Source organism: Dromaius novaehollandiae, unplaced genomic scaffold (genome assembly GCF_036370855.1).
Source record: "Dromaius novaehollandiae isolate bDroNov1 unplaced genomic scaffold, bDroNov1.hap1 HAP1_SCAFFOLD_31, whole genome shotgun sequence".
NCBI classification, from domain to species: Eukaryota; Metazoa; Chordata; class Aves; order Casuariiformes; family Dromaiidae; genus Dromaius; species Dromaius novaehollandiae.
Window position 1 is genome coordinate 2,635,553 of NW_026991289.1, and position 27,523 is coordinate 2,663,075.

The 27,523-nt window shown below is 57.7% G+C and overlaps 2 pseudogenes; one reads left to right on the forward strand and one right to left on the reverse strand.

The window, feature by feature from the left end:
* Positions 1-302: 302 nt before the first annotated feature.
* The window catches only part of LOC135325545 (class I histocompatibility antigen, F10 alpha chain-like), an 82,259-nt pseudogene continuing 55,038 nt past the window's right edge, over positions 303-27,523 (forward strand).
* On the reverse strand, positions 13,027-15,589 carry LOC135325590 (class I histocompatibility antigen, F10 alpha chain-like; annotated as a pseudogene).

The following is a 27,523-nucleotide window of genomic DNA, read 5'->3' on the forward strand; positions in this document are numbered from 1 at the left end:
CCACATCGTCCTCATCCTCCCACATCGCCTCCGCGCTCCCGCCCACCACGCGCTCCGCGGAGATCAGCCCGGCGCCCGGTGGCGTCACCACTGCCGCGCTGCGCCATTGGCGGGCGGCTGCTGGCGGGGCCAATGGCTGCGCGACAAGGCGGGGCGGGATCCGCAGCTCGGCCCTGCGCAGCGCCCTCCGTGCGCGCCCTCGCTTTTGCTTCTCCCAACCTGCCGCGCCGGGATCTGCCCAGCGCCTGGTGACGCCTGGGTTGACGCGAGCCACTATTGGCGGGTGGGACAGAGCGCAGCCAATGGCGGTGCATCGCAGCGGAGCCAATGGTGGCGCGGGGGCGTGGCCCCCGTGGGCTTCGGGGCTGCATGAGGGCGGCAGCAATGGCAGCGAGGAGGTGGTAGCGGGGCGGGCGGGGGGGCCGGGGCTGCTGCTGCTGCTGCTGCTGCTGCTGCTGGGGGGCGGCGGCGAGTGGTGAGTGCGGGCAGGGACCCCGGCCCCCCTCTGCCCTCCCCCGCTGCCGGGCTCCCTGTCAGCGGCCCCACGGACCGGCCTGCAACCGCCCCCGGGAGGTGCTGCCCCCCCGACCTGCCCCCCGGGACGTGCTACCCCCCTGGACCCCCCCGGGATGTGCTGCCCTCCCGGAGCCCCCCAACCTGCCCCCCCAGGACGTGCTGCCCCCCCGACCTGAACCCTGGGACATGCTGCCCCCCCGACCCCCGCCCGTCGTGTCCCCCCAGGATATCTTGAACCCCCGGATGCCCCCCAATGTGCCCCCCCGGCCCCTCACCACACCCCATGTCCCCGCAGGCCCCCACTCCCTGCGCTACTTCAACAGCGCCGTGACGGAGCCCAGCCCGGGGCTGCCTGCCTTCATCTCCGTGGGTTACGTGGACGGAGAGCTCATCGATCGCTACGACAGCGAGATGCAGAGAGCGGTGCCGGGCGCGGCCTGGATGGAGCAGGAGGGTCAGGACCACTGGGACGAGGAGATCCGGATCAATCAGGACTGTCAGGAGACTTTCCGTGTGTACCTGGACATGCTGCAGGAGTGCTACAACCAGAGCGGGGGTGAGCACGGGCCGGGGCTCCAGGGGCCAGGCCGGGGCTCCCGGCAGCAGCCACTCGCCATCAGCGCTGGGGGCTGCGGGGCTGGGGTGCCCCCGGCCCTGCACTGGGTGCCGGGTCTGAGCCTCTCTGCTGCCGCTGAGCCCCCGTCTCCCTGCTTGTGTCTCAGGGTATCACACAGTGCAGCGCACGTACGGCTGTGACCTCCTGGAGGATGGCGGGACCCGGGGGTTTATGCAGCTTGGCTACGACGGGAAGGACTTCATCGCCTTTGACAAGGACACGCTGACATTCGTCACGGCGGATGCTGCTGCGCTAATCACGAAGAGGAAGTGGGAGGCTGAGAATGAGCCTGAGTGCTGGAAGCACTACCTGGAGAACAGCTGCATCGAGGGGCTGCGGAGATACGTGGAGTACGGAGGGCCGCGCTGGAGAGGAGAGGTGAGGGCGAGGCGGGACCCCCCGGACACGGGGACGGGCCCCGGGCTCGGCGCTGGGCCCAGGCGCCCGAGGGCGCTGCTGGCGGCATGGTGCGGCGTGTGCATCCGGGCCTGGGCGCGAGCTGCCTGACCTCCCTCCCTCGCGCCGTCTCCCCAGAGCGCCCCACGGTGAGAGTGTCGGCCAAGGAGAGCCACGGCTTTGTGACCCTGTCGTGCCGGGCTCACGGCTTCTACCCGCGGCCCATCAGCATCAGCTGGCTGAAAAAGGGCCGCGTCCAAGCCCAGGAGACCAAGCGGGACAGTGTCACGCCCAACAGTGATGGCACCTCCCCGCCTGGGCCAGCTTTGAGGGCCTCCCCGCAGAGAAGCACGAGTACCAGTGCCATGTGGAGCACGCCAGCCTGCCGGAGCCCGGCCTCTTCTCCTGGGGTGAGCGAGGGCGGCCAGAGCTCATGGAGTGCCCGCTGGGGGCAGCTCCCGGCCCCTGCTCCCGGCCCCGCTCTCTTCCAGAGCCACTGAGCTCCCTGCTGCCCGTTGTCCTTGGGGCGGTCGTTGCTGTGGTTGTCGTCATTGCGGTGATCACCAGCTTTGTGGTCTGGAAGAGCAGATGGGGTAAAGCGCCAGGGCTGGGGAGGCGGGGGGAGGGAGGCCGGGAGGAGAAGGGGCCCGAGCTGGCGCCCCGGGACCGGAGCAGAGCCGGGCTGCAAGGGGCCACGTGGCCTGATGCCTTCTCTTCCCGCAGGGAGGAAGGAGAAGGGGTACGCGATCGCCAAAGGTGAGTGCCGGGGCCGCTCCGTCCCAGGCCGCGCCTGGCAGCGGGGCAGCATTTGCTCTCTGGTTTCTGGCGGCCGCGGGGCTGGTGCGTCCTGTCCCCCACCTGCCCCCATCTCCTCTCTTCCGCGCCCTGCAGCTTTTCCCCGGCTGCAGGGCAGGGAAAGGGTTGGCGTCCCGCCGCTGGAGGCTGAGGCGCCCGGGTGCTGCCCTCTGCTCCTGGCGCCTGTGAGGCAGCTCCAGGGCCGGGTCCCGGCCCAGCGGGCTCTGCCCTGATCCGGCTTTGCCCGCGGCTGGTGCGGGACCTGCAGTGCCACTGGCACGGGGCCGGGGCTCACTGCCGCTCCTCTCTCACAGGCCACGACGGGACATCCAGCAGCTCCGGAATGGGTCAGAGCTGGTGCTGGGAGCAGGGCGGGGGGCCCCAGCCCAGCGCGATGCCAGGCTGGCACCCGCCACGGGGCTGCTGGCCGGCCGGGCGCTGCGGCTGGGTCCTCGGGGGCTTCTGCCTGCTCCCCTGGCTCTGGGAGGGGGGATTTAGCCCTGCAGCGCAGCTCCCATGGGGGACGGCGATGTGGGGCCGGGACCTGCAGGACAGGGCGCGCACAGGGGTGCAGGGGTACTCCCTGCCCCCCACACCTCTGCCTTTATTGATTTTTTCCTCTCTTGTCTTTGCAGGAAGCAATGCCGCCATTTAAGCGCTCCGTCCTGGTAAGCGAGGGGCCGCAGCCGGACCCAGCGGTGCGGGCAGCGGGGGCCCAGCCCCCCCGAGCGCTCGCCGTCTCCTCGCTGCAGCTCCCGGGACACCGCCAAGCCCCCTCGGCTCCCACAGCCCGGGAGCAGCAGCACCCAACGCCCCGCTCGAGGCTAAACCCGCCCCGTTTGGGTGCTTGGGTGCTGCGGGGTGCAGGTGGGCACCCGGGGGCAGGTCAGGGGGCTCAGGCTTTTGTCTCACTGTGCCTTGGATCTGCTCCCTGGCTCCGACGTGCTGCAGAAAGCTGTGAAGGTGGTGGGAAGCCCCCAGAGAAGAGGAGCGCTCGGAGCCTGCTCCTGCCGTGGTCCTGTTACAAGACAACCCTGAGAAGCTCAGAAAGAATGTTTGAAGTAGGTAGATTTGGATAACTTCTATCTTAGGCAGAATTTGCTTAGCATGAGTAGCCGCACACTTGCTTAGCATGAGTAGCTAAATTTGCTGAAGCCTTAGGCCGCGCTCCTAGTTCGGTAAGAAAGGGCCTCAGAGCTGGTGCAGGCTGGAAAGATAAGGGAGTTACAAGCAGTCTGCATTCCTGTGCCCCACTCTCCGAAAGGGAGGATGCCAAGGCTGAGAAATAAGGCCTGTTTGGGCACCAGGACCTTGGGAAGCGAAGCTTCCTCTCACTGTTGAAACAGTGCTGATTAAGGGGTCTGGATTATGTCTTCTTCCTCAGGGCCTTGGGAGATAACACCTACTGACCCAGCTGGGGCAGTGTTAATTGACCAGGACCTTGAGGAGCAGGGGTGGGATCCAGGGAATGAAGAAATCACTAACCAATCAGTGTAAAAGGGAAAGTCGTAAATCTGGCAATTTGTGTGTATAAATGCTACTTGGAAAGTTGGGGGGGTGTGCTTGATTTGTGGGAAACCACCGAGCACCCAGGCTTGCGCAACTCTGAAATAAATAAATAAATGTCTCTCCTGAGTGTGTAATTATTGGCTTATTGCACACCGGGCAACGAATCCGCTTTTCGGACAACAGTTTTCTGGCGACCCAGATGGGACCCTCGCTGTAAAGCCTTGCCCGGATCGTCTTGCCAGTTCCGGCGGGGAGACGCTGCTCATCGGACTCCAGCGCGCACCGACCGTTTTGTTCGGGGACTCCGTGAGCACCCTCCCTGGTCAGAACAGGTAAGCGACTCAAAGGTGCAACGCAGTAATTATTAAGAGACATTGCATAAAGGGTATGATACAAGGGTAATTGGTTGTGGTAACCAAAGGTAAGCTTTGTACACGTTTGGACAGTGACGACTGGAGTGTACGAAAGCGTAATTGGTAAGAACGTTCTTTTAAGGGTAATAATATGGGAACAGGACAATCTGTGGGGGTATCCTCCTGTTCTCCTTTAGGATGCATCCTGAAACATTGGAGTAAGTTTGGTGGGAATCCTTTAACAAGGAGAAAATTAAAGGAATACTGTACTCAGTGGTGGCCAATGTATAAACTGGAGGATGAGGAAAAATGGCCAGAAATGGGAACGCTAAACTATAATACAATCTTGCAACTTATGTTGTTTTGCAGAAGACAGAACAAATGGGATGAGGTCCCATATGTAGATTTGTTCTTCTCTCTGAGAAATGATCATGAAACTAGAAAAAAATGTAAGCTGTTGATTTCTGATTCAAATGTGTTAATGATGATGGGAAACAAAGAGAAAATGCCTCGGTGTTGCTCTGCTTGTAGCATTGGGAAAAGATGTTTAAAAGTGGGTGATGAGGAAGAGGATGTACAATTATTGGTCTCTCCGGAAAGAGATCAAGATAGTGTCGATAGCAGAAATAAGGGAAGTGAGGCATGTAGCCCGATTGCAGGCAGAACTCGGGCCACTCGGGCTCAACAAAATCCCGCGATTCAGGCCCCGCTGCGTCAAGCAGTCGGACCAGACGGGATGCCTGTGTATGTGAAGGTCCCTTTTTCAACTACAGATTTAATGAATTGGAAGGAGTCTGCCGGGTCGTACCGAGAAAATCCAGAGAAGATGTATCAATCCTTTAAAATGATAATTGAGAATCATAATCCAGATTGGCAGATTGCGAAACTATATCAAGTCGCACAGGGTAAGACTGAGGATCCCTCTGCATTTTACGAGCGGTTATGTGAAACTGCCCGAAAATGGACAGACTTGGATCCCGAGGACGAAGCAAATAAAATGACTTTTACTACATTATTTGTAGGACAATCAGCACCAGATATAAGGAGAAAGCTTCAGAAAGTAGATGGTATGTTGGGGATGTCGATATCGCAATTAATAGAAATTGCATATAAGGTGTACAATAACAGGGAAGAAGTAGAGAGAAAGGAAAAACAAAAGGAGAAACTGAAAGATAAGAGGCAAAATGCTGCAATCTTGGCAGCTGCATTTGCCCAGGCACAAACTCCCTCTCAGGGAAGGGGTTTTCTGAAAGGACAAGGACGTGGAAGAGGGCATAGAGTAGGAGGGAATTTGGGAAATAGAATTCCGCTAAGGAGAGATCAGTGTGCAATTTGCAGGGGGAAGGGGCACTGGAAAAATGAGTGCCCGAAGAGACAAACAGATCATTGGAAACCTCAGTCTGCATCTGTTCCAGAGGCAGATTTGCTCATGATTGGTACAGAGGATTCAGACTGACGGGGACCGGGGGTTGAGGAATTGGATTCCCCAGCCGAACCCCTGGTTTCAGTAAAGCTGGGGAACGAAACAGTTAAATTTTTAGTAGACACTGGAGCAGCATACTCAGTACTAAATAGCTGTAAGGGACCAATGAGTAAATTCTCTATGCCAGTAATTGGGGCCACGGGAAAGCGAGAGGTCAAACCTTTCTGTCAACCAATTAAATGTGAAATAGGAAATAAGGTGTTAACACATGAATTCTTGTACATGCCAGAATGCCCATTACCCCTAATGGGGAGGGATTTACTGAATAAACTGGGGGCACAGATAACCTTTGATCAAAACAAAGTTAAGGTGCACATTCCACAAAGTAACGCCTGGAAGGCACAAGCATATATGTTGCAGAAAGCACTGGATTCCGAACAGGTGGAGGATGGACCAAGCGAAATTCCCTCTGAAGTAATGGACGCAGTAATCCCTTTTGTGTGGGCAACGGAGAAACCTGGAAGAGCCAGATGTGCAGAACCGGTAAAGGTGGAATTAAAACAAGGAGCTAAACCAGTAAGGCGAAAACAGTATCCCATGAACTTAGAGGCCCGTGTTGGACTGGAGCCTATGATTAATAATTTCTTAAAGTATGGACTGTTGCGAGAATGTCAATCCGAGTACAATACTCCAATCCTGCCTATAAAAAAACCTTTATGTACATGAGAGAGGGCACCAGGCTTTGGGAGTGCTTGTACAGACTTTAGGAAATTGGAAAAGACCTGTGGCTTACTTTTCAAGACAGCTGGATAAAGTGGGTGCAGGGTGGCCAGGATGCCTCAGAGCAGTTGCAGCTGCTGTGCTGTTAATACAAGAGGCACGAAAATTGACGTTGGGACAAAAAGTGACTGTTTATGTGCCACATGCTGTTGCAGCAGTTTTAGAACAAAAAGGGCATCACTGGTTATCCCCAAGTAGGATGGTGCAGTACCAGGCAGTGATACTTGAGCAAGAAGATGTAACCATGAAGGTGTCTAATACCCTTAATCCGGCATCTCTATTACCACTTCATGAAGAGGGGAGGTTGGCTCATGACTGTCTGCAAACTATTGAGCGAGTATATTCCAGCCGTCCAGATTTGAGAGATGTTCCATTGCAGAATCCAGACTGGGAATTATTTACCGATGGGAGCAGTTTTATAGTAAAGGGAGAAAGAAGGGCTGGATACGCTGTTGTCACTTTGGAAGGAGAAATCGAAGCAAGATCACTACCAGCAAATACATCCGCCCAGAAAGCAGAACTGATTGCTTTAACCCGGGCTCTGGAATTATCAGAGGGAAAACGGACTAATGTGTTTACAGATTCAAAATACGCCTTTGGGGTTATACATGCCCATGGCGCAATTTGGAAGGAAAGAGGATTGCTATCTTCTCAAGGGAATCCTATAAAATACAGTAAGGAGATTATGGGACTACTCAAAGCAGTTAATAAACCCAAAGAAATAGCAGTAATGCATTGCAAAGCGCACCAGTCCGGACAGACTGACATAGTTAAAGGGAACAAAAGGGCCGATGAGGCTGCACAAAGGGCAGCATTATCCGTGTCGGTGGCAGCCTTAGTTCCAGAAAGAATGTTAAAAATGGAAATTCCAGTATACACTGAAAAAGAAAATAAATTAGCAGAAATACTGAAATGCATAAAAACTCCCGAAGGATGGTGGGTGACATCTACTGGACAATGTGTGGTAACTTTGCCGATAATGAAGAAGCTGATGAAGCAAATACATGACAGCACCCACATGGGAGCCGAGTCACTGGTTGAAACAGTTAAAAGATTTGCTGTGGGAGTCAGTATGCTAATAATTGCAAAGGGTATTACACAAAAATGTGAAATCTGTCTTAGAAATAATCCCAAGATTCAGAAGAAGCCCCCTCCAGGGGAAGTAAAAAGGGGCTTCATGCCTGGGGATTACTGGCAAATTGATTTTTCTGAATTACCAAAATGTAATAGATATAAATATTTGTTGGTAATTGTTGACACCTTTTCAGGATGGCCTGAAGCTTTCCCGTGTCGTACCAATAAAGCCAGGGAAGTAGTGAAAATGTTATTAAAAGAAATTATACCAAGATTTGGGGTACCAGAAGGGTTTTCTTCAGATAGGGGACCTCATTTTATAGCAGAAATAGTACAGCAAATCTCAAAAATACTACAAATTAAATGGGACTTACATACCCCCTGGAGGCCACAATCCAGTGGAAAAGTGGAAAGAATGAATCAAACAATTAAGAGACAGATAGGAAAATGGTGTCAGGAGACTCAGATGAAATGGACTGATGTTTTACCTCTGGCATTATTAAGAATCAGAATAACCCCAAGGGTTAGAGAGAAAGTTAGTCCATTTGAGATTCTGTATGGTAAACCTTACACTGTAAATCTAACTGGAAATGAAATTCAAATGCACGTTAAGGGCGATCAAATTTTAAGTGATTATCTCTTGTCTATGGCAAAGGTTCTTACTTCTCTCCGTAGGTACATCCAGTTAAGATCTCCTGTACTTTTAGATTCACCTGTACATTCATTCCAGCCGGGAGATCAAGTGTATCTTCGGACCTGGAAGGATGAGCCATTGGTAGAAAAGTGGAGAGGACCGTATCTTGTACTGCTAACAACAAATACTGCTGTGAAACTGCAGGGAATTGATTCCTGGATCCACTACACCCGAGTGAAAGCAGTACCTCGAGAGACGTGGAAAGCTGAACAAGTTCAACCTTTAAAGTTGAAAATATATAAAGATATATGAGTTGTATTGGAAGCGAATCGGTTTTAAATTTAGATTGTATTCAGGGAAGAATTGCTTTAATCTGTTTGTTAGGAATAGGGTTAATATTGTTGTTACGGTATCTGTGTAAAAATGATGTTCTCCTTAATAACCAGGGGAGAAATGTGGTGGTTAGCTTTTCTAGGTTGCCTGAGCCAAACAATTAAAGGGAATCAGGAAGGATTTTGGGGTCACAATCTCCATTTGGAAGTAATTACGAAATCTATGAAGATAGTTAACCAGAGGGATTGCTGGGTGTGTACCCACTTCCCTGAACATTCCAACAAGGGCTTCCCCCTAATTGGAGTGCCTCTTAATTTTTCCTTTATGGAGTTTATGAAACAGATAAGAAATGATAGTGATCAAACGAAATATGATGAAACAACCGAGCAGGAATGGGAAGTCCAGAGTGTGACAGGAGATTATTACCAATGTATCCGAAGATGTAATAATAGTAATAGATGGTGGGAGAAAACTGTACTTTATGGAAAGCAACTGATCAACTGTACTGGAGCCATTAAGGTAGGAGGTTATAAAAATTGCTCTCATATACCTGAAATAGGTTGTAAGTGGCCAAGTAAGGAACTAAATGGGTAGCATGTTCCGAAAGGTAGTGGATGGTATTGGTTGTGTGGGAACAAGGCACGAAAAGTGCTACCTCCTAATTGGTCAGGGACATGTACTTTAGGGGCAATAATCCCTAATGTTACTATAAGAAAAGAACTGAGTAATAAATATCAAAAATCCTGGCTAAGAACATTCATGAGGAGACAAAAGAGGGTCAATAATCCTTTAATAGATCGACCTACTAGGTTTCAGTCATTTGTAAGGTAGCTGTTTCCACAATTGGGAGTGAGTGAACTTGAAAAAGCAATAGTAAATATTTCAGCAGTTATGGAGAAAATAGGGAATAAAACCTCTGATGCCATTGCAGCTTTACAAGAGGAGGTTTCAGAAATTGCTAAAGTAAGTACCCAAAACAGGATGGCTCTAGATATGTTATTGGCATCTCAGGGAGGAGTATGTACAGTAATAAACACTAGTTGCTGTGTATATGTGGATCAAAGCGGGAGAATTTCTACCGATCTAAATGAAATCTGGAAGCAGACTGAAATCTTACATGGGGTTCAGAAAGATGATACTTCTTTTGGATTTGAAGAAACATGGAAATGGTTGACTTCCTGGTTCCCTGATGTGAGCTCATGGGTTAAAAAATGTTTAACAATTCTAGGATTGGTGCTAGTAGTTTTTGTATGCGTTTATGTAGTGATTCATAGTATTTCTAAGTGTTATATGAAACTAATATGGGAAAGATTTTAAAAGAGTGAGACTAATATGAAAATGATCATATAAGTCTCAAAGGGGGGAATTGTTACAAGACAACCCTGAGAAGCTCAGAAAGAATGTTTGAAGTAGGTAGATTTGGATAACTTCTATCTTAGGCAGAATTTGCTTAGCATGAGTAGCCGCACACTTGCTTAGCATGAGTAGCTAAATTTGCTGAAGCCTTAGGCCGCGCTCCTAGTTCGGTAAGAAAGGGCCTCAGAGCTGGTGCAGGCTGGAAAGATAAGGGAGTTACAAGCAGTCTGCATTCCTGTGCCCCACTCTCCGAAAGGGAGGATGCCAAGGCTGAGAAATAAGGCCTGTTTGGGCACCAGGACCTTGGGAAGCGAAGCTTCCTCTCACTGTTGAAACAGTGCTGATTAAGGGGTCTGGATTATGTCTTCTTCCTCAGGGCCTTGGGAGATAACACCTACTGACCCAGCTGGGGCAGTGTTAATTGACCAGGACCTTGAGGAGCAGGGGTGGGATCCAGGGAATGAAGAAATCACTAACCAATCAGTGTAAAAGGGAAAGTCGTAAATCTGGCAATTTGTGTGTATAAATGCTACTTGGAAAGTTGGGGGGGTGTGCTTGATTTGTGGGAAACCACCGAGCACCCAGGCTTGCGCAACTCTGAAATAAATAAATAAATGTCTCTCCTGAGTGTGTAATTATTGGCTTATTGCACACCGGGCAACGAATCCGCTTTTCGGACAACAGTCCCAGCGCTGAGCTGGGGTAAAACCAGTTTTATCAGTGTGCGAGGCAGGGTTTCCATCTGCCAGTTGCCTGGGAAATAGAGAATTTGCTGGATTTTTTCAGCACTTGTCCTGGTGGCTCTCTTCGAACAAGAATGCTGTTTCTGTGGTGGGCCTCTTCAAACAAGAATGCTGTTTCTGTGGTGGGCCTCTGAACAAGAACGCTGTTTTTTTGGTGTGTCTCGTAGCACAGGAACGTTGTTTTTAGGTGTGTCTGTTACGACAACAATGCTGTTTTCTGACTGTACTGTTATGGAAATTAGGCTTGTCGGCCACCATAACAGGGCCCGATCCTAGGTTCCCGCAAGTAAAATTCAGAGCCAAATCAAAGCAAATTAAATAATTAAATTTTAGTTACATGCGTGCAGTAATTACAGCTTGAGCTGGGTGCCTCCAAAGAGAGACCCCAACAAAAAAAAATCCTGGGCAATTATAGTTTTTTCAACTTACATTTCCCACCCCTCACGCGGTAGTTAGACCAATAGTAATTTTTAGGTCTGGGGTCTCCTGCTCCTCATTGGATCTCATCATTGTTCCTAGGCAGGCTCTTTTCCTTCCTTATCTTTACTGTTGTGGTTTCTGCTGAGGTTGTACCTTCGTTTCTTGCTGGGTCTTACTGTTGTCTCTCAAGGTCCAGAGGGGGAGGAGGAGGTGATTCTAAATCATAACAATTAACACTGCCCTAGCAGTGAACTAAGGCTTTGCCCCTCAAGGTCCTAATGCCCTGCACTGGTCTTATTTCAAAGCCTTGACACCCTCCCTTTGGGAGTGTGAGACGCAGGAATGCAGACTGCTTGTAACTCCCTTATCTTCCCAGCTGGAACCAGCTCTGAGGCCCTTTTCTTACTGGACTAGGTAAAAGTTCACTATTTTCTCTAAGTGCAGCCTAAGGCTTCAGCAAATTTAGCTCCTCATGCCAAGCAAGATTTATAGAAGTTGTGCTAAGCGGCTACCTCTAGACAGTTTCAGTTCGCTATTCTTTAACAGCTGCTCCGTATGGGCACCAAGGATCCTGCCTGGAAAGTACCAAGTGTGATGACATGGCTCTAGGCCTGGCAGGGCAGGTGGGGTTTTTCCTGCATGCTGCCAGTGAGGGGCATGGGCTTGAGCAGCAGTGCTTGGATCCAGCAGGTCAGCCCCTGGGTGTGCAGCTGCTGCTGGCAGTGTTAAAGAATAGCAAACTGAAACTGTCTAGAGGTAGCCGCTTAGCACACCTTGTATAAAACTTGCTTAGCATGAGTAGCTAAATTTGATGAAGCCTTAGGCCGCACTTAGAGAAAATAATGAACTTTTACTTAGTCCAGTAAGAAAAGGGCCTCAGAGCTGGTTCCAGCTGGGAAGATAAGGGAGTTACAAGCAGTCTGCATTCCTGCGTCTCACACTCCCAAAGGGAGGGTGTCAAGGCTTTGAAATAAGACCAGTGCAGGGCATTAGGACCTTGAGGGGCAAAGCCTTAGTTCACTGCTAGGGCAGTGTTAATTGTTATGATTTAGAATCACCTCCTCCTCCCCCTCTGGACCTTGAGAGACAACAGTAAGACCCAGCAAGAAACGAAGGTACAACCTCAGCAGAAACCACAACAGTAAAGATAAGGAAGAAAAAGAGCCTGCCTAGGAACAATGATGAGATCCAATGAGGAGCAGGAGACCCCAGACCAAAAAAATTACTATTGGTCTAACTACTGTGTGAAGGGTGGGAAACTTAAGTTGAAAAAACTGTAATTGCCCAGGATTTTTTTTTGTTGGGGTCTCTCTTTGGAGGCACCCAGCTCGAGCTGTAATTACTGCACGCGTGTAACTAAAATTTAATTATTTAATTTGCTTTGATTTGGCTCTGAATTTTACTTGCGGGAACCTTGGGTCGGGCCCTGTTATGGTGGCCGACAAGCCTAATTTCCATAACAATACAGTCAGAAAACAGCATTGTTGTCGTAACAGACACACCTAAAAACAACGTTCCTGTGCTACGAGACGCACTAAAAAAATAGCGTTCTTGTTCAGAGGCCCACCGCAGAAACAGCGTTCTTGTTCGAAGAGAGCCACCAGGACAAGTGCTGAAAAAATCCAGCAAATTCTCTATTTCCCAGGCAACTGGCAGATGGAAACCCTGCCTCGCACACTGATAAAACAGATGAGTTTTACCCCAGCTCAGAGCTGGGACCACGGCAGGAGCAGGCTCCGAGTGCTCCTCTTCTCTGGGGGCTTCCTGCCACCTTCACAGCTTTTTGCAGCACATTGGAGCCAGGGAGCAGATCCAAGGCGTGGCGAGACAAAAGCCTGAGCCCCCCGACCTGCCCCCGGGTGCCCACCTGCACCCCGCAGCGCCCAAGCGCCCAAACGGGGCGGGTTTAGCCTCGAGCGGGGCGTTGGGTGCTGCTGCTCCAGGGCTGTGGGAGCCGAGGGGACTTGGCGGCGTCCCAGGAGCTGCAGCGAGGAGACGGCAGGCACTCGGACAGGCTGGGCCCCACTGCCCGCACCGCTGGGTCCGGCCGCGGCCCCTCGCTTACCAGGACGGAGCGCTTAAATGGCGGCATTGCTTCCTGCAAAGACAAGAGAGGAAAAAATCATTAAAGGCAGAGGTGTGGGGGGCGGGGGGTACCCCTGCACCCCCGTGCACGCCCTGTCCTGCAGGTCCCAGCCCCACGTCGCCGTCCCCCACGGGAGCTGCGCTGCGGGGCTAAATCCCCCCTCCCAGAGCCAGGGGAGCAGGCAGAAGCCCCCGAGGACCCAGCCGCAGTGCCCGGCCAGCCGGCAGCCCCATGGCGGGTGCCAGCCTGGCATCGCGCTGGGCCGGGGCCTCCCGCCCCGCTCCCAGCACCAGCTCTGACCCATTCTGGAGCTGCTGGATGCCCTGTCATGGCCTGTGAGAGAGGAGCGGCAGTGAGCCCCGGCCCCGTGCCAGTGGCACTGCAGGTCCCGCACCAGCCGCGGGCAAAGCCGGGCCAGGGCAGAGCCCGCTGGGCCGGGACCCGGCCCTGGAGCCGCTTCACAGGCGCCAGGAGCAGAGGGCAGCGCCCGGGCGCCTCAGCCTCCAGCGGCGGGACGCCAACCCTTTCCCTGCCCTGCAGCCGGGGAAAAGCTGCGGGGCGCGGAAGAGAGGAGATAGGGGCAGGCGGGGGACGGGACGCGCCAGCCCCGCGGCCGCCAGAAACCAGAGAGCAAATGCTGCCCCACTGCCGGGCGTGGCCTGGGACAGAGCGGCCCCGGCACTCACCTTTGGCGATCGCGTACCCCTGCTCCTTCCTCCCTGCGGGAAGAAAGAGGCATCAGGCCACGCGGCCCCTCGCAGCCCGGCTCTGCTCTGGCCCCGGGGCGCCAGCTCGGGCCCCTTCTCCTCCCGGCCTCCCTCCCCCCGCCTCCCCAGCCCTGGCGCTTTACCCCATCTGCTCTTCTAGACCACAAAGCCGGCGATCGCTGCGATGACAACCACCACAGCGACGACCGCCCCAAGGACAATGGGCAGCAGGGAGCTTGGTGGCTCTGGAAGAGAGTGGGGCCGGGAGCAGGGGCCGGGAGCTGGCCCCAGCGGGCGCTCCACGAGCTCCGGCCGCCCGCGCTCACCCCAGGAGAAGAGGCCGGGCTCCGGCAGGCTGGCGTGCTCCACGCGGCACTGGTACTCGTGCTTCTCTGTGGGGAGGGCCTCAGTGCTGGCCCAGGCGGGGAGGTGCCATCGCTGTTGGGTGTGACGCTGCCCCGCTTGGTCTCCTGGGCTTGGATGCGGCCCTTTTTCAGCCAGCTGATGCTGATGGGCCACGGGTAGAAGCCATGAGCCTGACACGACAGGGTCACGAAGCCGTGGCTCTCCTTGGCCGACACTCTCACTGCGGGGCGCTCTGGGGAGACGGTGTGAGGGAGGGCGGTCAGGCAGCTCACGCCCAGGCCCGGATGCACACGCCGCACTGCACCGCCAGCAGCGCCCTCGGGCGCCTGGGCCCAGCGCCAAGCCCGGGGCCCGTCCCCGTGTCCGGGGGGTCCCGCCTCGCCCTCACCAGCGCGGCCTTCCGTACTCCACGTATCTCCGCAGCCCCTCGATGCAGCTGTTCTCCAGGTAGTGCTTCCAGCGCTCAGGCTCATTCTCAGCCTCCCACTTCCTCTTCGTGATTAGCACAGCAGCATCCGCCGTGACGAATGTCAGCGTGTCCTTGTCGAAGGCGATGAAGTCCTTCCCGTCGTAGCCAAGCTGCATAAACCCCCGGGTCCCGCCATCCTCCAGGAGGTCACAGCCGTACGTGCGCTGCACTGTGTGATACCCTGAGACACAAGCAGGGAGACGGGGGCTCAGGGGCACCAGAGGGGCTCAGACCCAGCACCCAGCGCAGGGCTGGGGGCACCCCAGCCCCGCAGCCCCCAGCGCTGATGGCGAGCGGCTGCCGCCGGGAGCCCCAGCCCGGCCCCTGGAGCCCCGGCCCGTGCTCACCCCTGCTCTGGTTGTAGCACTCCTGCAGCATGTCCAGGTACACACGGAAAGTCTCCTGACAGTCCTGCTTGATCCGGGTCTCCTCGTCCCAGTGGTCCTGACCCTCCTGCTCCATCCAGGCCGCGCCCGGCACCGCTCTCTGCGTCTCGCTGTCGTAGCGATCGATGAGCTCTCCGTCCACGTAGCCCACGGAGACGAAGGCGGGCAGCCCCGGGCTGGGCTTTGTCACGGCGGTGTTGAAGTAGCGCAGGGAGTGGGGGCCTGCGGGGACATGGGGTGTGGTGAGGGGCTGGGGGGGGCACATTGGGGGGCATCTGAGGGATCAAGATGTCCCGGGGGGACACGACGGGCGGGTCGGGGGGGCAGCATGTCCCAGGGTTCAGGTCGGGGGGGCAGCACGTCCTGGGGGGGCAGGTTGGGGGGCTCCGGGGGGGCAGCACAGCCCGAGGGGGTCCAGGGGGGTAGCACGTCCCGGGGGGCAGGTCGGGGGGGCAGCACCTCCCGGGGGCGGTTGCAGGCCGGTCCGTGGGGCCGCTGACGGGGAGCCCGGCGGCGGGGGAGGGCAGAGGGGGGCTGGGGTCCCCGCCCGCACTCACCACTCACCGCCGCCCCACTGCCCCCCAGCAGCAGCGCCAGCGCCAGCAGCAGCAGCAGCCCCGGCCCCATCACCAGCCCCGCTACCGCCTCCTCGCTGCCATCGCCGTCGCCCTCACGCAGCGCCGAAGCCCACGGGGGCCACGCCCCCGCGCCGCCATTGGCTCCGCTGCTGTGCACCGCCATTGGCTGCGCTCTGTCCCACCCGCCAATAGTGGCTCGCGTCAACCCAGGCGTCACCAGGCGCTGGGCAGATCCCGGCGCGGCAGGTTGGGAGAAGCGACAGCGAGGGCGCGCGCGGAGGGCGCTGCGCAGGGCCGATCTGCGGCTCCCGCCCTGCCTTGTGGCGCAGCCATTGGCCGCGCCGGCGGCCGCCCGCCAATGGCGCGGCGCAGAAGTGGTGACGCCACCGGGCGCCGGGCAGATCTCCGCGGAGCGCGTGGTGGGTGGGAGCGCAGAGGCGATGTGGGAGGACAAGGACGATGTGGGGACGGAGATGATGTGGGGACGGGGACACTGGGGGGACAGGGATGATGTGGGGATGGGGATGATGTGGGGATGGGACACTGGGGGGATGGGGATGATGTGGGGATGGGGATGATGTGGGGATGGGACACTGGGGGGATGGAGATGATGTGGAGATGGGGACGATGTGGGGATGGGATGCCGTGGGGATGGGGACGATATGGGGATGGAGTTGGCTCTGTCACAGGGGCAGGGGGACAGTGTGGGGATGGGGAAGATGTGGGGTTGGGGATGATGTGTGGACGGGGACACCATTGGGATGGGATGGAGTTGGCTCTGTCACGGGCAGGGGGACGTGGTGGGGACAGGGACACCGTGGGGATGGGGACGCTGTGGGGCTGGAGATGGAGTTGGCTCTGTCACAGGGGCAGGGGGACGGGGACACCACGGGGATGGGGACGTGGTGAGGACGAGGACAGCAGGCGAATGGGGATGCTGTGGGGATGGGGACACCGTGGGGATGGGGATGCTGTGGGGATGGTGATGGAGTTGGCTCTGTCACAGGGACGGGGGGACACGGTGGGGACAGGGGTCAGCTCCGGGGATGGAGTTTGGCTCAGCCAAGGGACGGGGACCCGGCGGTGGAGATGGGGACCCGAGGATGCAGGGACGGGGGCAGGGATAGGGACAGGAGACCACGGGGACATGGCGATGGGGACACGGGGCCAGCAGTGGGAGCTCAGGGAGTGGCGCCCATCGAAGGCCGAGTGCTGGTAGGTGGCCCCCGGCCCACTCCCTGCACCCATAGGTCTACTGGAAGATGTGGAAACCTGCCCAAGGTGGCACCCATGGATGAGGAGCTGCCCGGAGACCCAGGCGTCCAGCCCCGTTGCACCCCTGGAGCCAGGCATCCAGTCCCATCAGCACCCACACCCATCCATGGAGCCAGCTGTCCAACCCCATCAGCACCGTCCGCCACCCATGGACCCAGGTGTCCAGCCCCATTGCACCCGTGTTGTCACCCATGGGCCCAGGTGGCCACCCATCTGCACCCACCACCACCCATGGACCCCGGCGTCCACCCCCATTGCACCACTGGACTGAGGCGTGAGGTCACATCAACACCCACCACCACCCATGGACGCAGGCGTGAGGTCACATCAACACCCACCACCACCCATGGACCCAGGCCCCCCATCCCATTGCACCCATGGTCCCAGCCCCCTGCCCCATTGCACCCATGTCCCCAGACCCCTGCCCAATTGTGCCCATGTCCCCAGGCCCCTGCCCCATTGCACCCATGTCCCCAGGCCCCTGCCCAATTGCACCCACCTCCCCAGCCCCCCGCCCCATTGCACCCATATCCCCAGCCCTCTGCCCCATTGCACCCACATCCCCAGGCCCCCATCCTATTGCACCCATATCCCCAGGCCCCCGCCCCATTGCACCCATATCCCCAGCCCCCTGCCCCACGCAGATGGGGCCACACTGCAGCAAGCCCAGCACAGGCCCCCAAGCTGCCTGGCAGCTGCAGCACAGCACACAGGAGCAGAGGCCAAGGGTGCTGGCTTGGTGCAGCCGGCGGAAGAGAAGGCGTAGGGGGATCTCACTGCTGCCTGCAAGAGCCTAACGGGAGCGTGCAGAGAGCATGGAGCCAGAGACGTCCTGAGGGGCCTGGGGACAGGTTGAGGGCAACGGCACAGCTTGCGGCAGGGAAAAGTCCCCTCAGAGACTGCAAATGGCCTTGGAAGCCGAATGGTGGTGCAACACTGGAGCAGGGTGCCAGGGCTGTGCGGGAATCCATCGCCAGAGACGGTCAGAGCTCGACCCTGACAGGCCCTGCGAAACCTCCTCTGCTTGCCTCCACTTGCAGCAGGAGGTTGCAGCAGACACCTCCGGAAGACCCTTCCCACCCCAGCTGCTCCCTCACTCTGCGACTGCTTGTAGGGCTTTCTCTGCAGCCCTGACTGCCTTCCTTGGCAGCGCCTGCACTAGTCTTTCTCCTGACAGTTCCCTGACACCAAGTAACACGGCGGGAACAGCTGCTGAGGGTTTATTTGGAGCAGAACATGGGCTCTGGGACACGACGCGGCAGCATTGCTGTAGCAGCCAGGAGAGAGCCTCCGTCGCTCTGCCTCTTTGCTCTGCGCCATGCCCCATCTCGGGCGACCTGTCTGGCAGCTGCATCCTCGCGCTGTTCCTCTCACTGCCCTGAGACGCAGCGGCAGCTAAAAGCTCTGCGCAGAGCCCGAAGCGCTGTCCTGAGCTGCGATGGCCATCGCCTGGAAGGCGCAGCATGCGGGAGGGCGGCGATGCCTGTGGAGGAAGGAGAGCCGTGGGCGAGGGGCTGGGCAGGCGCAGGGCAAGCACCCGCCTGTCCCTGGCACCAAGGGCTTTCCCGAGGGCTCACGGCCTCGGCATGGCCAGCCCCTGGGTGCTTCCTGCTGCCAGCCTCAGTGCCGCTCGCTGTGCCGTCCCCAGAACGGCTCTCGACTTGGGTACCTACCTGAGTCCACCTCTGGCGTGGGCCGGAGGGAAGACGACGACTTGTGCTCCTCTCTGGGCTCACAGGCAACCTGCATGGGGAGAGCAGCAACACACCCCTGTGTGGTATCAGCTGGCCATGCTCAGCATCCTGGTGCCCTGGGATATGTGAGGGGGGAAAGGGTCTGGGGTGGGGGGATGCTGTGAGTGGCCGCGAGCCCCAAGGGGAGGCACATGCAGCTGGCTGGGCAGTGGCACAAGGCTTGTCTTGGGGCCGTAGCAGCAGGGCTGGGCCGGGGGCCACGACGGGCAGCGGGGGATGGAGGTGGCCGGGTGCGGGGCACAAGGGGGCTGGCTCGCTGGCTGTGGGAGGCGGATGCTGCTGGGGCTGCCCCTGCCCTCCTCGCTCAGCATCCATGCCCCAGGGCTGGGTGCTGTGCAGGCCGGGGAGGGCACGTCAGCCCTGGGCCTCTGGCACTTGGAAACGCAGAGCACCAGGCATCTTCCCCAGGGCAGAGAGTGCAGAGGGCAAAGGGCTGGGGGGACAGCTTCTCACCATGGCCGCAGGGGACCCATGCGATGGGGCAGCTCTTCTCACCCACCCTGCACACCCCAGACGCTGCTCACACCGCACCTCCCTTGGGTGGTGGGTGCCGACGCCATGCTCCTTGCTCACCTGGTGAGGAAGGCCTGCGGCCAGGGCAGAGCCTTCTGCTGCGCTTTCTTCGGGGAACGGTGGTTGGAGAGGCAGGCTGTTGCTCTCCCCACAAGGGCCTCCGCACAAGTGGGAGGCCTCTGGCGCAGCCTCTGCGGGAAGCGATGGAGGCAGAGGAGCATTTTCCCCTGCATCCTCAGGGCCTCTGGCTGCGGGGGAGGCCTCCGCCTTTGTCCCTGTGCTGGCCGATGGGGACAGAGGCACACTGTCCCCCGCATCCTGGCAGCCTCCTGCCAAAGGAGATGTCGCTGCCTCGGCTCCTCGGGGCACTGCTGGGGCCAGAGGCGTGCTCTGCAGGTCACCAGCTGCCTCCCTGGCAGCATCTCTGCCCTTCACAACGGGGGAGCAGGGCACCTCCTCAGGACACGGCTGTGGGTCTGCCAAGAGGCTCCTGAGGCTCGGTCTGACTCAGCTCATGACCAAGGCCGTGTTTTTCTCCAGCTCCTCCCATTGCAAAGGCTCTTCATCAACGTCCTCTTCCTCATCGCTCCACTCCACGCCAGCATCCTCCGGCGCTCCCCGGACTCTCTTCCCAGCTCCCAGCTCCCTCCTGGGCGCATGGGCGTACAGCCGCTCCTGCACCTCCCACTTGGACCTCGCGTCCTTGAGGAGCTCCACTCGCGTCACCTCCGGTTGCCACAGGTTATAGAAGGAGTTTCTGGCACAGAGCTGAAGCCAGAGAGGGAGATTTGTGAAGGCAGCTGCTTTTCCCACCAGCAATGCCCCCCGCAGCCCTGCCAGCACTGCCACCATCACGCTGTTGCAGCAGGGCGCAGCGGCTGGCCCCAGCACACGGAGGGTCACCATCTGCCCCGGCCCACCCTTTGCACTCACCTCCTTGGGGCGAACATTGAGGCATCCCGATGCTGTCAGGGAGAAACGTTTCCCCTTGCCCTTCCGCTCCTTGCCCTCCCTCTCCTTCGGCCTCGGCTCCTTCCTCTCCAGACAGGCTTCTCGCAGCTGGGCCAAGCTCTGCCCGGTGCGCGCCACGCAGCTCCTGTCGAGCTCCTCCAGCGTCTCTGTTTTGATTGAGAGCACGGCGAGATACTGCGCGGGGTTGTCGGGGTGTATGTGCAGCGGCGTGCCTCGAAGGCGACAGATGATGCCCAGAGGCTGCTGTTTGGGCCTCTGCACTGCAAGCTGCCATCCTAGTGTGACCAGTCCATGGCCACTGCCCAGGGAAGCTGGTGCACCGGCCCCCGTGACCTTCCTTTTGCCATCACGAGTGTGGGCATCAGGCCCTTGCAGAGCTGTGGCAGCTGTGCTTTTGCCATGCTCGCTGCTCTCCTCTTGGGCTCTCTTTGCCACTGCTGCTAGACCAAGGGCGTGTGCCGATATCTTCCGTGGCACGGCTGCACTGAGCTCCTTTGTGCCTTTGTCCACATCAGGCTGCACCAGCTGCCGGTCACGTCCAAGACTCATGTCATCAGCACAGCTCCAGGCTGCAGACACGAGCTCAAGGCCTGTGGATTCCAGAGCTGCGGCAGGTGCTACAGGGCTGTGTGCAGCAAGTCTCTGGCTCTCAGCCCTCAATTCCATGCACGCATCTGCAAGGATGCTCTGAATAAGGCCAGCAGGCTCAGGCCAGGAAGGCCAGGAGGACTCTGCTGTGACCGTTTCACTGGGGCAGCTGCCAGCAACAGCTTTGGCAGAGCTGGGTGGCACCTCTGCGAAGCGGGGGCTGCTGAGCCCAACCTGCTGTGAAACACCTTTGGCCATTGTCTCCCACTGCGGGACCTCCCCCACGCCAGAAGAGGCTGATTCTCCTTGGGGATTCTCAGCGGGGGAAACTTGCCCTTCTGCAGGCTGCACCTCAACACCTTGGGACGCTGAGGCCTTGCTCCGCACCAAGTCCTGCCTGTGCGCCATCGTCTCCAACCGTTGTGCCTTGGTCTCCTGCGCACAGGCATCTCTGGGAGCTGCCAGCACCTTGCTGCCTAGCTCCTGGCACAGTCCTTCGACAGTTCTCGAAAAAGCCACCCTCAGCAGCAACGGTGGCAGCCTTGGCTCTGTCAGGCAGCCTGGCCACGGCTCATCCTGCTCCTTGCATGCTGGCATGCCTCGCATCTGCCTTTGAGGAATGCTCTGTGCTCCCGTGACAAAGGAGGTGCCTCCTGGCAGCTGCCGGCTTTGCACAGGAAGACTTGTCCTGGCACCATCAGCTCGCAGCAGCCTTGTTTTTCCCAGCGCGGAAGACCCAGCCCTGGCCTCAGGCAAGCAGCGGACAGGAGCTTGAAGTGCCCGGGGCAGAGCCCCAGCCTCCCGCTTGCCTTGTTGAAGGGCAGGCAAAGGAAGATGCACTGCCTGTAGACCTTCCTCTGCCAGGCTCTTCCTGCACTCCAGACACATCACAGCAGCACTAAGAGGCGGCAGCTGCTCCCTGGCTTTGGCCCTGCCTCTTGCAGAAGATCTGCAGGATGTCTCCAGAGCAGGCAGCTTGGTTCCACGGGCAGATCCTGCCGTTTTAGCTGCAGAGGCCTCCAGGCCTCCAAGGAGCTGCCTAGCTGCCTTGGGTGCACGAGGTGCTAAGCTGGGCAGATGGAGTGTTTCCGTTTCTCTCTTGAACGCTGCGATGAGAACATCTCTGGCAGTGTCCTTCACCGTCTGCAATCCAAGCCCAGGAGATAGGAAAGTGATTGCAGCCCTTTCCTCCCCCCCAGCCCCCGCCCCCACTCTCCATCCTTCCCACAATTTCCAGCACCTCTGATGCCCTCCACAGCGGCAGCACTCTGCCACGCAGGCGGCTCCCACCCTGCTCCCAAAGGCTGCATGGGGACAGGGCTCATCAGCACTGCGCAGGACAGGGGCAAAGGCAGTTCCCCTGAGGACCCTGAGACCTCCTGGTCTCTCCCACCGCTTCCCGCCTGCTTCTCCGCAGCTGCAGCCAGGCAGGCAGAGGCTTTGCCACCATCGCTGCTCAGCTCGGTACCTCTGCAATGAGGTGTTCGAGGCCTTGCAAGCTCTGTGGGCTGGGCAGCAACGGCCGCCTGTCCCTTCGGTGCGACGAAGTCAGGGTCGGGATGCGTTGCAGCGCTGCGCGCAGCTCCCGCTGGCCCCCCTGCAGGGAGAAGGAAGCCCATGATGGAGGCGGTTGTGTTCTACAAGCTGCCCCTCAGGCACAGGAAAGCCCAGCCCCATGTTGAAGGGAAGCTCAAGGCCGAGCACGGCCCAGCTGCGCTAAGCCCAGAGGTGCTCTCTGACCCTCAGCACAGCTCACAGGCTCCATTTGGGCCTTGGAGCACCCCGGTCGGTGTGCTTTGTGCACCAGAAAATCCCCAGCACCAGCAAGAAATACCCCCTGGCCAGAGAAGATCAGGCCTGGCTCGCTTGCCCCACCTCCTCTTCCCCACCGTCCTCACGCTTTCCGTGCGGCTCCCAGCCCTGCTGCCTGCCTCTCCCTCCAGCCCCACCGCTCACCTTGCTTCTGCGCTTCGGCCTCACAGAAAGCCCATCCACGGGCTGGGAGCCGGCATTCGCCTGCCGCCCCTTGTCCATCTGCAGGAGCTTCTCCTGCGCACCTGCCACTCTGGCCCTCAAGAGAGCTGCTCCCTCCTCAGCGAGCTGCTCTCCTCAGAGGGCACACCCAGGGGCTCTGCTCCCAGCACGGACTCGGTCACCACGGGCACCGCCCCATCACAATGGCCTTGGGGGCACGATGCCACCCCCATCACAAAGCCCTGCACGTTGCCATGGGGACCCCCGTGACCACCTCCTGCTGTGACCAGGGCACCCGCATCACAAGGCCTTGTGGTGACCGTGCTAGGACCAACATCACAAGGCCTTGCTGCTCACCGGGGGCACCTCCAGCACCACGGCTTTGCCTCCAAGCCTCTGCTGCCAGCTTCTGAGCCCAGCTCCGAGCTGCCATCTGTGCCGCAGCAGGGATTTTCCTCTCCCCACCTCTCTGCCTCCCAGACCGTGCAGATGCTGCCCTTCTTCAGGCCCTCTAGAGCACACAGCCAGCCACTGCAAGACCACTCCTCTTGCTTGGGCCACTAAGCCTCACCCATATGCCTCACCGTCCAGCCCTAGGCAGAGCGTCCTGCATTCCCGCTGCTTTCTCACAGAAAGGCCAACTGCCCCTCCGCACCTTCCCAGACGGGCCTTCCCAAAGAGGCTGCAGCCATCCACCGCAGCGCTCCAGGCATGCCACGCTGCAGGCCCGCAGCTGCACACAGACTGCAAAGTGCTCCTGTCTGGTCCCCAGGCTGCAGGCATTAGCGGACAGACCCCCGAGACAGGTGCCCGGCTCTGCAGATTTCCCACAAAAGGTGCCAGAGATTGATTTCTCCAGACTGTTGCTCTCTAAGCACTTCCCTATTGGCGTGCACGCACTGCGCTGGGCCCCTCCAGGCTTTCTTTGCTCCACATCACCCTGCACCTTTGCCTTGCCCTCCCACACCATCCCTTCCTCACTCTTCCGTGCATCCTCCTCTCCCCTCAGGGGCGCCGACTTTTGGGCTCTCCTCACCACCTTGGCCACCGGCTTGAGCCTCACGGCAGCACACGGGCACACTCTGCTTCCTGATGAAGCGTGACACCCCCCAGCCTTGGTGCCTCGCTGCTGGCTCGCCTTCGGGACGTCCAGCTGCTGGACCGCCAGGCCACCGGGGCAAGCAGGCCCTGCCCTCACCTGTGCACCTCTTCCTACTCACGGGGCTTGGGCTTTTCTTGCTTTTGCCCCCGGGGGCACGTGGGGACCATCTCTCCACGCCAGCCTTCATGCACAAAGAGGGGCCCACACTCAGGAAACCAAAGCCCTGCTGCCAACACCAGCTGCACGCCCAGGGGCTGACCTGCTGGATCCAAGCACTGCTGCTCAAGCCCATTCCCCTCACTGGCAGCATGCAGGAAAAACCCCACCTGCCCTGCCAGGCCTAGAGCCATGTCATCACACTTGGTACTTTCCAGGCAGGATCCTTGTGTCAAGGAATAGCAAACTGAAACTGTCTAGAGGTAGCCGCTTAGCACAAGTTCTCTAAAACTTGCTTAGCATGAGTAGCTAAATTTGTTGAAGCCTTAGGCCGCACTTAGATAAAATAGTGAACTTTTACCTAGTTCAGTAAGAAAAGGGCCTCAGAGCTGGTTGAAACTGGAATGATAAGGGAGTTGCAAGCAGTCTGCATTCCTGTGCTTCACACTCCGAAAGGGAGGATGTCAAGGCTCTCAAATAAGGCCTGCTTGGGCGCCAGGACCCTGGGGAACAAAGCCTCCTCTCACTGCTGAAACAGTGTTAATTACGGGGTCTGGACTATCTTGGGGTCTGGATTATATCCCCTTCATCAGGACCTTGGGAGATAACACCTACTGTCACTGCTGGGGCAGTGCTAATTGCTGGAACAACACCTCTCTGTCAGGGCCTTGAGAGACAAGGGCGGGACCTGAAGAATTAAGACACATCTGTCAGCAGAAACCTCAACAGTAAAGATAAACAGCCTACCTAGAGACAGGGATGAGACCCAATAAGGAGCAGGAGACCCCAGACCTAAATATTATTATTGGTCCAAACTACTGTGTGAGGGGTGGAGAGGTTAGATTGGAAGGTATAATTGCCAGGGATTTCTTTGCTCGGGGTCCCTCTTTGGAGGCACCCAGCTCGAGCTGTATTTACTGCATGCGCGTCATTAAAATTTAATTATTTAATTTGCTTTGATTTGGCTCTGAACTTTTCTGTGGGAACCTAGGGTCGGGCCCTGTTATGGTGGCTGACAAGCCTAATTTCCATAACACCTGGGAGGAGGGAGGTGTAACCTAGGCCATTCCCGTGTCACCAGAATGCCAAGGGTGTTGTCCGCAACCCCAGGCCCCAGGGATTTGGAGCCATAACACCCTGTGGGGGTCAGGGACACTCGACCGCCCCAGGCTGGGGCTAGGCTCAGCACACACTTACTGGGGCTGGATTGTCTCCAGCTTGGCTGCTGCTTTCTTCTCTTCCACGGGCTGGGGGGAGGCTTTTCCACCTCTGCCTGTGCTCTTTTCTCCTCGGCTGGGCGGGAGGGTGGGAAGCCCAAGTCTCTTTACGGCCAAAGCCCTGCCAAGAAGGAGCGACTGACTGTCTGCAAACCAGACCGGGAAGAGAGGAGCCCTTTCCCAAAGGCCCTCTGGCAAGCACCCGGCAGCAGGAGCTGGGCAACCAGGAACCTCTCCACCACAGGCCCCCAGGGCAAGGGCAGGGTGGGAGCAGGGCTTCACTGCAATTCCCAGCTGGCCCTCTGCTTTCCTGCTGACATCACTGAGAGCATGGGAAATGGGGAGAAGGGAACTGCCATTTGCAGGGCAGGAACTTCCAATGAGCTCCTCCCTAGGTTTGGCAGGGCACACCAAGCGATCCAAACCCTTCTGGACTCAGGTTTTACCCACAGCTTCAGGCCTCACTGCCCCACTGGCTGCTTCCCCAACCCCTGGCAGCCCAGCAAGGGGGATTTGATAACACCGTGACTTTTCCTCAGCAGGACACCCCTCTGCTGCTTGGCCTTTGGCTGCTGCAGCACTCACGGAAAAACACCCGGCAGGATTCACACAGCCATTAGTGGGGCGGGAACTACTGCTTTCCTTCCCCAAATGCTCCTACCAGGTGTGCTCTGCTCTCAGCTGTACTTCTGCTCCTGGCAGCTCTGGGCAGCTCTGGATCCTCCCAAATGCTGCAAGAAGCTTCCCTGGGGTGGAGGTCTTTCTCTGGGGCCAACTGTTAGGCAAAGAACAAAAAGAGGCCCTGCCTTTTGGAGGCAGGTGAGAAGAGAGCTTTCCGCAGCATCTGCAGCCTGAGGTGACTGCAGCACGATTGGGACCAAGAAGGAAAAAAGCAGTGAGGTGTATGCTGTTTGTCTGGCAGGAGTCTGCGTGGAGCAAGAGAGGCAGGTAGAGAGGAGGTGAGAAGCTGGTTGCAGAAAGAGAGCAAATGAGGCATGAGGACTCCAAAGAAGAAAGGAGGGGCCGGGGGAAACTGCAGCGGGGGTATCTTCCAACAGTGAGCGTGTGGATGTGTACACATGGCAGTGAGGCTGAGCTGCAGACCCAAGCTCATGCTGACAGCCTCGGAAAAGCCAGCAGACTCTCCACCAGTCTATGCGCAAAAGCCTTGGAGGGGCTGTGCGAAGTAGGGAGGGAACAAACTGCACCCTAGACACTAAGTGCTGGGCAGGGAAGGGAGATGCAATTGTAATCCAGTACTAGCTGGGTGGGAGTCCTAAGACCATGGGTGGTAATTAGTTGTGCTGCAGTTGCAAAGTGTCCCATTGACTGAGCAGCAACACTGCCCCCAAGGCCAGAGGACCTCCCGCCCTCGGCTCCGTGACGGAGAGGATGGCAGTTGTTCCGAAGGGTGTCCAATGGGGCCGGTACCTGAGCCGGCTCTGGAGCCTCCCCTGTACACCAGGCTTCCCACGCAGCCCATTCGGCCTCTGCTTGTTCCTGCCGCTCTCTGTACAAGGAGCCCAGGCTCTGCCTTCGGTCCCACTGCGCACACAGCTCGCCGCTTTCCTGCAGGGCCACAGAAACGCCACAGCACACAGGATTAGTCTCAGCTGCTGCCAGGGCATGGCTTTCTGCAGGTCGTACCCTCACTCCTGGGCTCTCTCCTCAGCCGGCCTGTCGCCAGAGTTTGGCTCCGGAAAGGTGAGCAGGCCTGAAGTTACGCCCGGCTCCTCCCTTCACTGCACACACCATTGAGCGGTCTGGGAGGACCAATGATCTCAACTACCAAGGGTCTAGAAAAGACCTGTGCATTGCCACAGCCTCAGAATGCAGCAGGTCCTGCTGCTAGAGCCAACAGTGCCCTGGGGAAGTGTCCGTGGCTGCTTCCTGCATGTACAGGAGGCAAGGACACACTGGAAAGGTAGAGCAGGCCTTTGGCCCACAAGGAGATCTGAAGGAAGGAAGAGCAATGGTCAATGTGTTACAAGACAACCCTGAGAAGCTCAGAAAGAATGTTTGAAGTAGGTAGATTTGGATAACTTCTATCTTAGACAGAATTTGCTTAGCATGAGTAGCCGCACACTTGCTTAGCATGAGTAGCTAAATTTGCTGAAGCCTTAGGCCGCGCTCCTAGTGCGGTAAGAAAGGGCCTCAGAGCTGGTGCAGGCAGGGAAGATAAGGGAGTTACAAGCAGTCTGCATTCCTGTGCCCCACTCTCCGAAAGGGAGGATGCCAAGGCTGAGAAATAAGGCCTGTTTGGGCGCCAGGACCTTGGGAAGCAAAGCTTCCTCTCACTGTTGAAACAGTGCTGATTAAGGGGTCTGGATTATGTCTTCTTCCTCAGGGCCTTGGGAGATAACACCTACTGAGCCAGCTGGGGCAGTGTTAATTGACCAGGACCTTGAGGAGCAGGGGTGGGATCCAGGGAA